The following is a 14,137-nucleotide window of genomic DNA, read 5'->3' as shown; positions in this document are numbered from 1 at the left end:
GTCTGAGAGTGAAGGGATAAAAAAGTATATTCCTTGCAAATGGAAAGGGGGGAAAAGCTGGGGTAGCAATACTCATATAAGACAAAATAGACTTCAAAACAAAAGCCATAATAAGAGACAAGTAAGGTCACTTCATAATACTAAAGGGAATGACTCAATAAAAAAATATAACCCTTGTAAACATATATGCACCCAATATAGGAGCATCCACATACATAAAAACTCTTATCAGACTTTAAGGGAGAGATTGACAGCAATACTGTCATAGTAGGGGACTCTAACACCCCACTGACATCACTGTATAGATCGTCCAGACAAAAAATTAACAAGGAAACAGAGGCCTTAAATGAGACAATAGAGCAGAAGGATTTAATTGATATTTACAGAACTCACCCCAAAGCAACAGAATATACATTATTCTCAAGCACACATATAACATTTTCAAAGATAAACCACACATTAGTACACAAAACAAGTCTCTACAAATTAAAGAAGAATGATAGAACACCAAGCATTTTTGCAGGTCACAATGGCATGAAGTTAGAAATCAACTACAATAAAAAAAAAAGTTCAAAAACACTCAAATACATGGGGGCCAAATAGCATGTTATTAAATAATGGATCGGTTACCAATAAGATCAAGCAAGAAATTGAAACCTTCCTGGAAAAAAATTAAAATGAACACACAACCAAACAAAATCTATGGACACGGCAAAAGCAGTCCTGAGAGGGAAGTTCATAGCTCTACAAGCCTACCTCAAGAAACAAGAAAATGGACAATAAAATATCTAATCCTATAAGAAAATTAATTAGAAAGAGAACAACAAGAAAAAGCCCAGAAGAAGTAGAAGGAAGGAAATAATAAAGATTAGAGCAGACATAAATGATATAGAGACAAAAAAAAGTACAAAAGATCAATAAATCAATAGGTGGTTGTTGTTGTTTTAAGATAAAGAAGATTGATGAATACCTAGCCAGACTCATCAAGAAACAAAGAGAGAGAGAGCTCAAATAAATAAAACCAGAAATGAAAGAGGCAATATAACAATGGACACCACAGAAATACACAGGATTGTAAGCAACCACTATGAACAACTGTATGGTAATAAACTGGACAATCTGGGAGAAATGGACAAATTCCTAGAAACATACAATCTTCGAAAACTCAATCAGGAAGAATCAGAAAACCTGAGTAGGCAAATAAAAAGTGATGAAATTTAAGCAAAAAAAAACTTCCAGCAAACAAAATCCTGGACTTGATGGATATACAGGTGAATTTTACCAAACATTCAAAGAAGAACTAATACCTGTCCTCCTCAAACTATTCTAAAAATTTCAAGAGGAAGGAACACTTCCAAACTCTTTCTATGAGGCCAGCATTATCCTAATACCAAAACCAGATAAAGACATTATAAAGAAAGAGAATTACAGGCCAATATCCCTGATGAACATAGATGCTAAAATCCTCAGCAAAATTCTAGCAAATTGGATCCAGCAAAATATTAGAAAGATCATACACCATGATCAAGTGGGATTTATTCCAAGAATGCAAGACTGGTACAATATTCTCAAATCAATAAATGTGATCTATCACATACACAAAATAAAAAATTAAAAAACACATGATCATATCAATTGATGCCCCCAAAAAAGCATTCGACAAAACCCAGCACCCTTTTTTGATAAAAACTCTCAGTAAAGTGGGAACAGATGGCTCATACCTCAACATAATAAAGCTATTTATGACAAACATACAGCCAACATAATACTCAATGGGCAAAAAGTAAAAGCATTTTCCTTAGGAACAAGACAAGGATGTCCATTTACACCACTCTTATTCAACACTAAAGGCCCGATGCACAAAACTCACACAAGGGGCTCGGCCTCCTGCCATCGCAGAGGCTGCCTCGGCTGCTTCTGCCTCAGCCCCTGCCACCGGGGCTTCATCTGAAAGGATGTCTGGAAGGACATCAGGTTGGACATTAAGTCTAACTAGCATATTATGCTTTTATTATTATAGATAGTACTGGAAGTCCTAGCCACAGCAATCAGACAAGAAAAAGAGATAAAGGTCATCTAAATTGGAAAGGAGGAAGTAAAACTGCCATTTTTCACAGATGACATGATATTGTACATCCTAAAGACTCCACTAGGAAACTAATAGACTTAATAAATTAATTCAGTAAGGCAGCAGGGTACATAATCAACATACAGAAATCAATGGCATTTTTTCACACCGATAATGAATTCTCAGAAAGAGAAACTAAAAAAACAATCCCATTTACCATTGCAACAAAAAATTAGATACCTAGGAATAAACTTAACCAAGGAAGTAAAAGACCTGTACTCAGAAAACTATAGGACATTGAAAAAAAGAAGCAGAGGAAGATACAAACAAACGGAAACGTATACCATGTTCATGAATTTGAAGAATTAACATCATTAAAATGTCTATACTATGCAAAGCAATCTATAGATTCAACGCAATCCCTATTAAAATACCAAAGGCATACTTCACAGAGCTAGAAAATATACTCCAAAAATTTATATGGAACCATAAAGATCCCGAATAGCTGCAACAATCTTGAGAAAGAAGAAAGAAGTAGGAGGAATCACAATACCAGGTATCTAACTATATTACAAAGCCATTATAAACAAAATAGCCTGCTACTGGCAAAGAACAGGCATATAGACCAATGGATTCGAACATAGACCCCAGAAGTTCACCCACACCATTACAGTCCATTAATATTTGACAAAGAAGGCAAGAACATACAATGTAGTAAAGACAGTACTTTCAACAAATGTTGGAAAAACTGGACAGACACATGCAAAAAGATGAAACTAGACCACCAACTTACATATACCATGTCCAAGAATAAACTCAAGATAGATAAAAGACTTAAATGTAAGGCATGAAACCATAAACATCATAGGCAGTAAAATCTCAGACATCTCACATAGCAATATGTTTACAATACATCTCCTAGGACAAAGAAAACTAATGAAAAAAAAATAAATGGGACTACATCAAAACAAAAAGCTTCTGCACAGCAAAAGAAACCACCATCAAAATGAAAAGGGAATCCACTGTATGGGAGACCATATTTTCCAATGATACATCTAAAAGGGGTTTATATTCAAAATATAAAAGTACTCAACAAAATGAAGACAAATAATCCGTTTTAAAGAAGTCATCAGAAGACCTGAATAGATATTTCTCTGGAGAGGACATACAAATGGTCAAGAGACATATGAAAAAAATGCTCTAATCCACTAATCATCAGAGAAATGCAAATTAAAACCACAATGAGATATCACCTCACACCTGTCAGAATGGCTATCATCAAAAAATCAATAAACAGCCAATACTGGCAAGGAAGTGGATAAAAGGTAACACTAGTTCACTACTGGTGAGAATGCAGACTGGTGCAGCCACTATGGAAAACAGTATAGAGTTTCTTCAAAAAAATTTAAAATGGAACTTTCATTTGAACCAGGGATCCCATTTCTAGGAATATATCCAAAAAAACCCCAAACTCCAATCAGAAAGAATATATGCACCTGTATGCTCATAGCAGCATTAATTACAATAGCTAAAATTTGGAAACAACCCAAGTGCCCATCAGTAGATGAATGGATAAAAATGCTGCAGGATATTTACATAATGGATTACTATGCAGCTGTAAAAAAGAGGGAGCTCTTACCCTTTGGGACAGCATGGATGGACCTAGATAATATAATGCTAAGTGAAATAAGCCAACTGAGAAAAAAAATATAACATGATCTCACTTATTCGTGGAATCTAATAAGCAGAATGAATTGACCAACAAAATAAGACCCAAAGCAAGGAGGCAGGGAACAGACTGACTTAAAAAAAAGTTTTGCTGATCTGAGAACTGTAGGAGGTGTAATTTATGATACATTTCATGAAGCTGCTAAACAGTGAGGATTATTAATCGATGACACTATCTGGAAAGATATGATTAATGATGCAATCAGCCTTGATATGCCCAAACAACTACAGCAACTTTTTGCATATATATGCGTGTTTGTGTGTCCTTCTAAAGCAGACAAATTATGGGATGAGAATAAATCTCATTTAATTGAAGATTTTTGTTGGAAATTACACCAAAGAGAAGGTGCCTTTGTGCAGTGTGAAATGCATGCCCTTAATGAAATTCAAGAAGTATTTACATTGCATGAAATGAAATGTTCGCATTGCAAACTTCCAAACTATCCTTTATTAACGAATACAAATACATGTGATGAATCATATGAGTGACAACATGCCGGGAGCCGGTCCATGCTTGCTGTTTCAAGGGACCTGGCATATATGGCATACTGTTCTTAATATGTTTGCTCACCTTCTAGGCACTATGTGTTTTAACCAAGGTCTCTGAGAAAGGTTGTTTCCCCAGGTAGGGATTTTCCCCTGAAGTTAGGGAGGGAATAAAACCTCTTAACTAAGTGCCAGGTGGGTAATTAATCACTTTAACTACGAACAATCATGCTTAAGCATGCATAATCTTTACTCCCTGGAATGGAGATAAGAAACGCCCTAACCTGTGAAATAGAGATTGATAGGATTGGAATCAACTGGTATAAATACAGATGTAACAAGACAGAACCAAGAGAGACAGAAATTGGCACAGAACCTACACAGAACGTTCTCTAGAGACAGAAGAACTTCGCTGGAGAGAACATGGCAAAAGATCCTGGACAGAAACTGGCCTCAGAACCTAGAGACAGAACCTAGCGAGAGAACATAGCAAAAGATCCTGGACTGAACCTGACTACAGAAATTGGCAAGAGAACCTGACTAGAACCTGGTGACTGAACCTGGCTGGAGAACCTGGACAGAACCTGGCTGGAGAACCTAGCAAGGGAACATGGCTACAGAACCTGGCTGGAGAACCTGGAGAACCTGGCTGGAAAACCTAGCAAGAGACCATGGACACAGAACCTGGCTGGAGATCCTAAACAGAACTTCACTGGAGATCCAGACCAGAACTTGGCTGGAGATCCTGGCTGGAGATCTTGGCTAGGCTGCTGATCAACTGAACACTGCCTCTGAGTCTTTCCCTCTTCGCTGACTCCATCCACACCTTTGGGGACCCCTGGACCCGCTGGGGTTGGACCCCAGCAACAACAGGTTTAGGTTTTGATAAATTCTCTGAATGATGAACAGTTGGCAGCCTTTCAGACTATAACTTCCACCATTGAAGACCAAACTGTACACCCTGAATGCTTTTGCTTGAATGGTCCTGGGGGTAATAGAAAAACATATCTTTATAAAGTTTTAATACATTATATTAGAGGTTGTGGTGGTACTGTTTTACCTACAGCATCTACAGGAATTGCTGCAAATTTACTTCTCAGTGGAAGAACCTTTCATTCCCAATATAAATTACCAATTCCATTAAATGAAACTTCAATTTCTAGACTCAAAATAAAGAGTGAAGTTGCTAAAACCATTAAAAAGGCCCAACTTCTCGTTATTGATGAATACACTATGGCATCCAGTCATGCTATAAACACCATAGATAGATTACTAAGAGAAATTATGCATTTGGTGGGAAAATTCTCCTTCTCAGAAGGGATTTTTGACAATGTCTCAGTGTTGTGCCTCATGCTATGCAATCAGCCATAGTACAAACGAGTTTAAAGTACTGTAGTGTTTGGGGATGTTTCAGAAAGTTGTCTCTTAAAACAAATATGAGATCATAGTGAATGGTTAGTGCTTATAGTGAATGGTTAGTAAAACTTGGAAATGCAACCTTGATAGCAGTTTTCATTTAAGAATGGATATGACTGAAATCCCCCATGAAATGATTTGTAACAGATCTATTATTGAAGCTACCTTTGGAAATACTATATCTGTAGATAATATTAAAAACATCTAAACATGTGATTCTTTGTCAAAAAAAATGAGCACGTTCATAAATTAAATGAAGAAATTTTGGATATACTCAATGGAGATTTTCACACCTATTTGAGTGATGATTCCATCGATTCAATGGATGATGCTGAAAAGGAAAATTTTCTCATTGAATTTCTTAATAGTATTACTCCTTCGGGAATTCCATGTCATAAATTAAAATTGAAAGTAGATGAAATTATCATGCTACTGAGAAATCTTAATAGTAAATGGGGTCTTTGTAATGGGACTAAATTTATTATCAAAAGATTATGACCTAACATAATCAAAGCTGAATATTAATAGGATCTGTGGAAGGAGAGGTTGTTCTGACTCCAAGAATTGATTTGTCCCCGTCTGACACTAGTCTCCCATTTAAATTAATTCAAAGACATTTTCCCATGATGCAAGCATTTGCAATGGCTATTAATAGATCACAAGAACAAAACCTAGACAAAAAAGGAATATTCCTACCTGAACCCATTTTCAGACATGGTCAGTTATATGTTGCTTTCTCTCAAGTTCAAAGAGCCTGTGACATTAAAGTTGTAAATACTTCATCACAAGGGAAATTAGTCAAGCACTCTGCAAGTGTTTTTCTCTTAATGTGTTGTACAGGGAGATATTAGAATAAGTTAAATCAATTTATCTGCCATTGTTTGTATCAATGCTGTTTTTATATCATGTTTTTGTTGTTTTTATATCATGTCTTTGTTGTTACATGATGTTGTTATTGTTTATTTACTGTTTATATATTATTGTCATATACATTTTACTAATTTTCTTTCATCTCTGATACTTCTATTATAGAGAAAGGGCAGATAGCAATATTTAAATATTTCTTCTAAATAATTCCATTTCGATGTGCATGAATTCGTGCACTGGGCCACTAGTAAGTAAATAAATAAATAAATAAATAAATTTTTTAATATTCTGAATGTTCTTATCTTGCCACATATGCTTTCAAGTTAAATGATTATTATGCAGCATCAGGTCTCTGTGAATTACCCACATTGTCCTGAAGCTAATTTGTTCCAGGAATGAGAACATATAGTTTTCTCCCCATGCAATGCAACGGGAGAAACTTGTGAAACCTGAGAAGAGGAGGGCATAAGGACTCCTGATCTTGCTGTGTATGCTCTACTTCTATTATATTTTCAATAATTAAACTATGTCATGGGGTTCTGGGAAACTGTATAAAAACCTTCTTATTCAGAACAGTGAAAACTAGATAATTATTTTTTTTCTTTTTTTTTAATTTATTGCTTAAAGTATTACAAAGGGTATTACATATGTGTCCATTTTATCCCCCCGCCCTAGACAGTCCCCTAGCCTCCCCTATCCCCCAGTGTCTTATGTCCATTGGTTATGCTTATAAGCATGCATACAAGTCCTTTAGTTGATCTCTTACCCCCCTACCTCCTGCCCCCCAACCCTCCCCGGCCTTCCCGCTGCAGTTTGACAATCTGTTTGAGGCAGCTCTGCCTCTGTATCTATTATTGTTCAAAAGTTTATAATGGTCTCTATTATCCATGAATGAGTGAGATCATGTGGTATTTTTCCTTCATTGACTGGCTTATTTCACTTAGCATAATGCTCTCCAGTTCCATCCATGCCGTTGCAAATGGTAAGAGTTCCTTCCTTTTTAGAGCAGCATAGTATTCCATCGTGTAGATGTACCACAGTTTTCTAATCCATTCATCTACTGATGGGCACTTAGGCTGTTTCCAGATCTTAGCTATGGTGAATTGTGCTGCTATGAACATAGGGGTGCATATATCCTTTCTGATTGGTGTTTCTGGTTTCTTGGGATATATTCCTAGAAGTGGGATCACAGGGTCAAATGGGAGTTCCATTTTCAGTTTTTTAAGGAAACTCCATACTGTCTTCCATAGTGGCTGCACCAGTCTGCATTCCCACCAGCAGTGCACAAGTGTTCCTTTTTCTCCACATCCTCTCCAGCACTTGTCGTTTGTTGATTTGTTGATGATAGCCAGTCTGACAGGTGTGAGATGGTACCTCATTGTTGTTTTGATTTGCATCTCTCGGATGATTAGTGACTTTGAGCATGTTTTCATATGTCTCTTGGCTTTCTGAATGTCCTCTTTTGAAAGGTGTCTATTTAGGTCCTTTGCCCATTTTTTGATTGGATTGTTTATCTTCCTTTTGTTAAGTTGTATGAGTTCCCTATAAATTTTGGAGATTAGGCCCTTATCAGATATGACATTGGCAAATATGTTTTCCCACACAGTGGGTTTTCTCGTTGTTTTGTTGATGGTTTCTTTTGCTGTGCAGAAGCTTTTTATTTTGATGAAGTCCCATTTGTTCATTTTCTCTTTAGTTTCAAGTGCCCTAGGAGCTGTATCAGTGAAGAAATTGCTTCGGCATATGTCTGAGATTTTGTTGCCTTTGGATTCTTCTAGAATTTTTATGGTTTCCTGTCATACATTTAAGTCCTTTATCCATTTTGAGTTTATTTTTGTGTATGGTGTAAGTTGGTGGTCTAGTTTCATTTTCTTGCATATATCTATCCAATTTTCCCAACACCATTTATTGAAGAGACTATCTTGGCTCCATTGTATGTTCTTGCCTCCTTTGTCAAATATTAATTGAGCATATTATTTCGGGCCGATTTCTGGGCTCTCTATTCTATACCATTGATCTATATGCCTATTCTTGTGCCAGTACCAGGCAGTTTTGAGAACAGTGGCTTTGTAATACAACTTGATATCTGGTATTGAGATCCCACCTACTTTGTTCTTTTTCAGGATTGCTGCAGCTATTCGGGGTCTTTTATTATTCCAGATGAATTTTTGGAGAGTTCGTTCTAGATCTCTGAAGTATGCCGTTGGTATTTTAATGGGAAGTGCGTTGAATTTATAGATTGCTTTGGGTAGTATGGACATTTTAATGATGTTGATTCTGCCAATCCATGAACACGGTATGTTCTTCCATCTGTTTATGTCTTCCTCTATATCTTTTTTCAACATCCTGTAGTTTTCTGAGTAGAGGTCTTTTACCTCTTTAGTTAAGTTTATTCCTAGGTAGCTTAATTTTTTGGGTGCGATGGTAAACGGGATTGTTTTTATAATCTCTCTTTCTGAAAGTTCACTATTGGTGTATAGAAATGCCTCAGATTTCTTGGGGTTAATTTTGTATCCTGCTACATTGCCAAATTCATGTATTAAGTCTAGTAGCTTTTTGATGGAGTCTCTAGGGTTTTGTATGTATAGTATCAGAAAACTAGATAATTAAAGGAAGAAAATACATAGAAATAAATAAAAATTATATTTGGTAAATGGAAAATAAATCCTTGAGAGAAAGATGTCTATTAAAATTATATTCTCATTAGTTTACTTTTATCTAGACCCGTGGTCGGCAAACTGCGGCTCGCGAGCCACATGCAGCTCTTTGGCCCCTTGAGTGTGGCTCTTCCTAAGCCTTAGGAGTACCCTAATTAAGTTAATAACAATGTACCTACCTATATAGTTTAAGTTTAAAAAATTTGGCTCTCAAAAGAAATTTCAATCGTACTGTTGATATTTGGTTATGTTGACTAATGAGTTTGCCAACCACTGATCTAGACTATAGAAGAAAAAAAGTAGAAACCTACTTCACAAAAATATCAGGTATCATATCTCTTTATCACTGTGTGATATGTATTCATCAGACTTGTTGACGCAAGTTATTACACTTGAATATAAATTAGCTAAATTGTTGGAATACAGATTCACACTCAAAGAGAGCATGAATTTTAATATCCAATTTTATATCATATTTCTTGAGAAATTTTACTGTGGTTGGAGATTCATCCTGGAAGAGCATGGCAGAATATTCTTCCATTTGTATTTTACGTGACAAAACCAACAGGTCCACTACTTATTCCTAACTAAAATTGAATTGTCTAGAATTGTAATAACTGTCAGCCTCTAAAGAGCTTATCTCATGTCTCACTGTTTAATTGAATTGTTTTCTGAGACAGCCATTTCTTTTTAACTTCATTAGACCATAAGTGCTCATATTAATATTCTTTTGTTCTCTGTCCTCAAAACTTAGCTCATTTTAATTTTTAAGTCTAAAATGACCATGTTTTCCCTTCTAACCCAAAATTGAAGTGAACTGTACTTATGCTACTATTTAACGTATTTCCATCTATAATTCCACTTGCTGGCTTAGGCCTGCTCCCCTGGGGGATTGGGCCTAAGATGGCAATCAGACATCCCTCTGGCAGCCCGGCAGCCCTCGGGGGATGTCCACTTACCAGCGGGGAGCAGGCCTAAGCTGCAGTCAGACATCCTTAGCGATGCTGAGGAGGCAAGAGAGGTTCCCACCACCTCTGCTGTACTGGCAGCCAACAGCCTGGCTTGTGGTTGAGCAGAGCTCCTCCATGTGGGAGCACACTGACCACCCTGGGGTAGCTCATGCATTGAGCATCTGCCCCCTGGTGGTCAGTGTGTGTCATAGTGACCAGTCATTCCCAGTCTTTCTGCTGTTAGGGCCAATTTGCATATTACCCTTTTACTATATAGGATAGAGACCTGGTGCACAGGTGGGGGGTGGCTGGTTTGTCCTGAAGGGTGTCCTGGACCAGGGTGGGGGTCCCGCTTGGATGCCTGGCCAGCCTGGATGAGGAGCTGATGGCTGTTTGCAGCTGGTCACACTCCCTTCAGGGTGGGGGTCCCCACTGGGGTGCCTGGCCAGCCTGGATGACGGGCTGATGGCTGTTTGAAGCTGGTCACACCCGCTTCAGGGTGGGGGTCCCCACTGGGGTGCCTGGCCAGTCTGGGTGAGGGGCTGAGGGCTGTTTTCAGGCTGGTGGGTGACTGAAGCTCCCAGCCTCTTTTTTTTTTTTTTTTTTTTATTCTGGGATTTATTTACCTTCTATAGCTGTCACTGGAGCTGAGAGCCGGCTCCAGCTCTGAGGCTGTGGCTGGCTGAAAGTAGGTATCTGGGGTTTGTTTGGCTTTGATAATTGAAACATTGTTGCTGTCCTGCTCCCTCCAGCTCTAAGGCCGTGGCTGGCTGAAAGCAGGTATCTGGGTTTGTTTGGCTTCTATAATTGAAACTCTGTTGCCATCACTGGCGCTCTAAGATCTGAGGCCCTGGCTGCCTGAAAGCAGGTATCTTGGGTTTGTTTAGCTTCTATAATTGAAACATTATTGCTTCCGGAGCTCAGAGCTGGGCCGCGGCAGGCAGGGAACCTTGGCTTCCTCCATCACTGGAGCAAGCAAGCCTCATGTTCGCTTCAGCTGCGTGGCTGCTGGCCACCATCTTTGTTGGCAGTTAATTTGCATATCCTGCTGATTAGCCAATGGGAAGCATAGCAGAGGTATGGTCAATTACCATGTTTGTCTATTATTAGATAGGATATGAAAAGAAAGACAAACTGCAGACAGGGAGAAAATATTTTCAAATCATGTACTAAATAAAGTATCGTATATGGAATATTTAAAGAATTCCTACAATTTAATAATAAGAAACAAAACAGTTCACTAAAAAAATGGACAAAAGATTTGGAAGGACATTTCACCAAAGAAAATATAAAGATGGCAAATAAGCACATGAAAATATGCTCAACATCATTACTCTTAGGGAAACATAAATTTAAGCCATAATGAAGTAACATTACACATGCATTACCATGACTAAAATGAAAAAGACTTACTATGTAAGCATTGGGAGGATGTGGAGGAACTCTCATACTCTGTTGATGGGAATTTAAAATGGTACAGCCACTTCACAAAATTGTTTAATTTCTTAAAAAGTTAAACATATACCTGTCAAACAATTTGATCATTACATTCCTAAGTACTTACTCATGAGAAATGAAAGCATATGTTTATGTACGTGAATGTTTATAACAGCTTTATTTATACTTAACAGATAAATGAATACATGAATTGTGATATAGTCATACAATGGAATACTACTCAGTAAGGAAAAATGATCCCATTTTATCTCTTTGTTTTGGCTTATGAGCTATAATTATTTTTGTTATTTTAGTGATTATATTAGTTTATAGCATACAGTTTTTACTTGTCACTCTCTACATTCAAATGACATACTACTTCACAGAATATAAGAATCTTACAATAGTATACTTTCTTTCTTCCCAGCTTCTATGATGCAATACATTTTGCCTTTATATGTATAATAAACTCTACATTACATTGTTTTATTTTTGTTTAAGTGATTACCTTTGAAGAGATAGAATATTAAAAAAAAACTCTTGTATAGTTAAAAAAAAGAAAAAGAAAAAGAAATAGGGTAGCTGAATGGATACAAAACAAGAGACCCACCTCAGAACAAAGGAGTCACACAGAATGAAAGTGAAATAATGAAAAAAAATTTTCCAGGCAAATGGAAATGAAAAAAAAAAAATGCTGGGGTAGCCATACTCGTGTCTGACAAAATAGATTTCAAAGTGAAGGCCATAACAAGAGACAGTGAAGGCCCCTTCATAATACTAAAGGGATCGATACAACAACAGGATATAACTCTGGTAAACACATATGTACCCAATAGAGGAGTATCCAAATATATAAAAACACTTCTGGAGGATTTTAAGGGAGAGATTGACAGCAACACAAAGTAGGGGGACTTTAACATCCCAGTGACATCACTGGATAGATCTTCTAGACAAAAATCAACAATCCTGTTTAGAAAACAGAAATCTTAAACAACACACTAGATCATTTTAGATGGAATTAATTGACATTTTCAGAACATTTCACCCCAAAGCTACAAAATATATTCTTCTCCAGTGCATATGGAACATTTTCAAATATAAACCACATGTTAGAACACAAACTAAGTCTCTACAAATTCAAGAAAATTAAATCATATCAAGTATAAAGTGATGTTAGAGGAATGGAGGCACAAGGGCACAATTTTTCCTCTCCCTCGGACATTTCAACAGGTTAACCAACTATAATTCAACAAAGAAATCCCTGCTCAACACAGATGCATGCCCGAGAGACCCATGCACGGAAACATCTAAAGGTGGGCATCCAGGAATAAAGTAGGAAACAAGAAGGGAGGAAAGCACAGATGTCCCACAGAAGCAACCCTGCAGCTGAAAGGTCGCAGCTCAGCTGGCCAGGAGAGGGGAGAAAGCTGGAGATAGCAGGCACTCCATCAGCTGGCAGGAAAAACAGCTGCGGGAGGCAGCCAAGCAGGGCAAGTGGTGAGCAGTGAGAAAAAGTGAGTCAGCAAGTGCCTAACAGAGCATGGGGTTCTGCCATGTGGTTCCCCACTATAGGGGCAAGCATAGATGTTTCAGACAGAGAAACGAAGCCACAGACCCCTATGACTCCTTGGACTCCCAACTCTCACTTCCCATTGTCCTTGGAGTCAGGTCCAAGAGTATATCATCTGTAAACCAAGAGCTGTTGCAATAGAATTACTGTTTCCCTCTGTGACTGATCCCCAGAAGGGGTGCTTGGGGTGAGACCGTGTGGAGATCAAGGGTCGCCATTATGGTGAGAGCAAAACAAACCCCACCCTCAAGCAGCACAGGCAGTACTGTCATACAGAAACCACAGAGGCTCAAATATGAAAGACAGAGGTAAAAATCTTATGATTCTGCATCATCTACTAGAACAGTGATTTTCAACCTTCCTAATGCCGCAACCCTTTAATACAGTTCCTCATGTTGTGGTGACCCCCAATTTCATTGTTACAAATTGAACATAATTAAAGCATAGTGATTAATCACAAAAACAATATGTAATTATATATGTGTTTTCCGATGGTCTTAGGCGACCCCTGTGAAAGGGTCGTTCGACCCCCAAAGGGGTCGCAACCCACAAGTTGAGAACCGATGTACTAAAACATAGTAGAAAGACCTCCTCATAGATAAATACGAAAACAAAGGAAGGCAGAAATACCATAAAGAACCACAGTAATGATGACCAGAAAGAAAATGTAAAATCCCCAGAAAGAAGGCTGGAACACATGGAAATATGTGATATAAATGACAGAGATTTCAAGATTGCAGTTCCAAATTTACTCTACAAGATGCAAGAAAATAATGACAGGCACTCAGTGCACTCAGGGGAAAAAAAATCAATGAACAAAATAAGTATTTTACCAAAGAAACTGCAATTTTAAAAAAGAATCAGTCAGAAATCCTGGAAATGATGCATGCAATTAAGGAGATTAATAGTGACTACTGAACATAGCAAACAAAACCAACCAATTAGATAAAAGAGCTAG

The 14,137-nt window shown here is 37.6% G+C and overlaps 1 protein-coding gene across 1 annotated transcript in view; it reads right to left on the bottom strand.

The window, feature by feature from the left end:
* The window catches only part of LOC308527944 (uncharacterized protein), a gene marked incomplete at its 5' end in the record, with an annotated part of 291,900 nt that overhangs the window by 202,191 nt on the left and 75,572 nt on the right, over positions 1-14,137 (bottom strand). The gene's annotated exons all lie outside the window — the stretch shown is intronic.

Source organism: Myotis nattereri (genome assembly GCF_964212035.1).
Source record: "Myotis nattereri genome assembly, chromosome: 1".
Classification (NCBI taxonomy): domain Eukaryota; kingdom Metazoa; phylum Chordata; class Mammalia; order Chiroptera; family Vespertilionidae; genus Myotis; species Myotis nattereri.
Note: the sequence above shows the minus strand (reverse complement) of the source record. Positions and strands in the feature narration are given on the sequence as shown.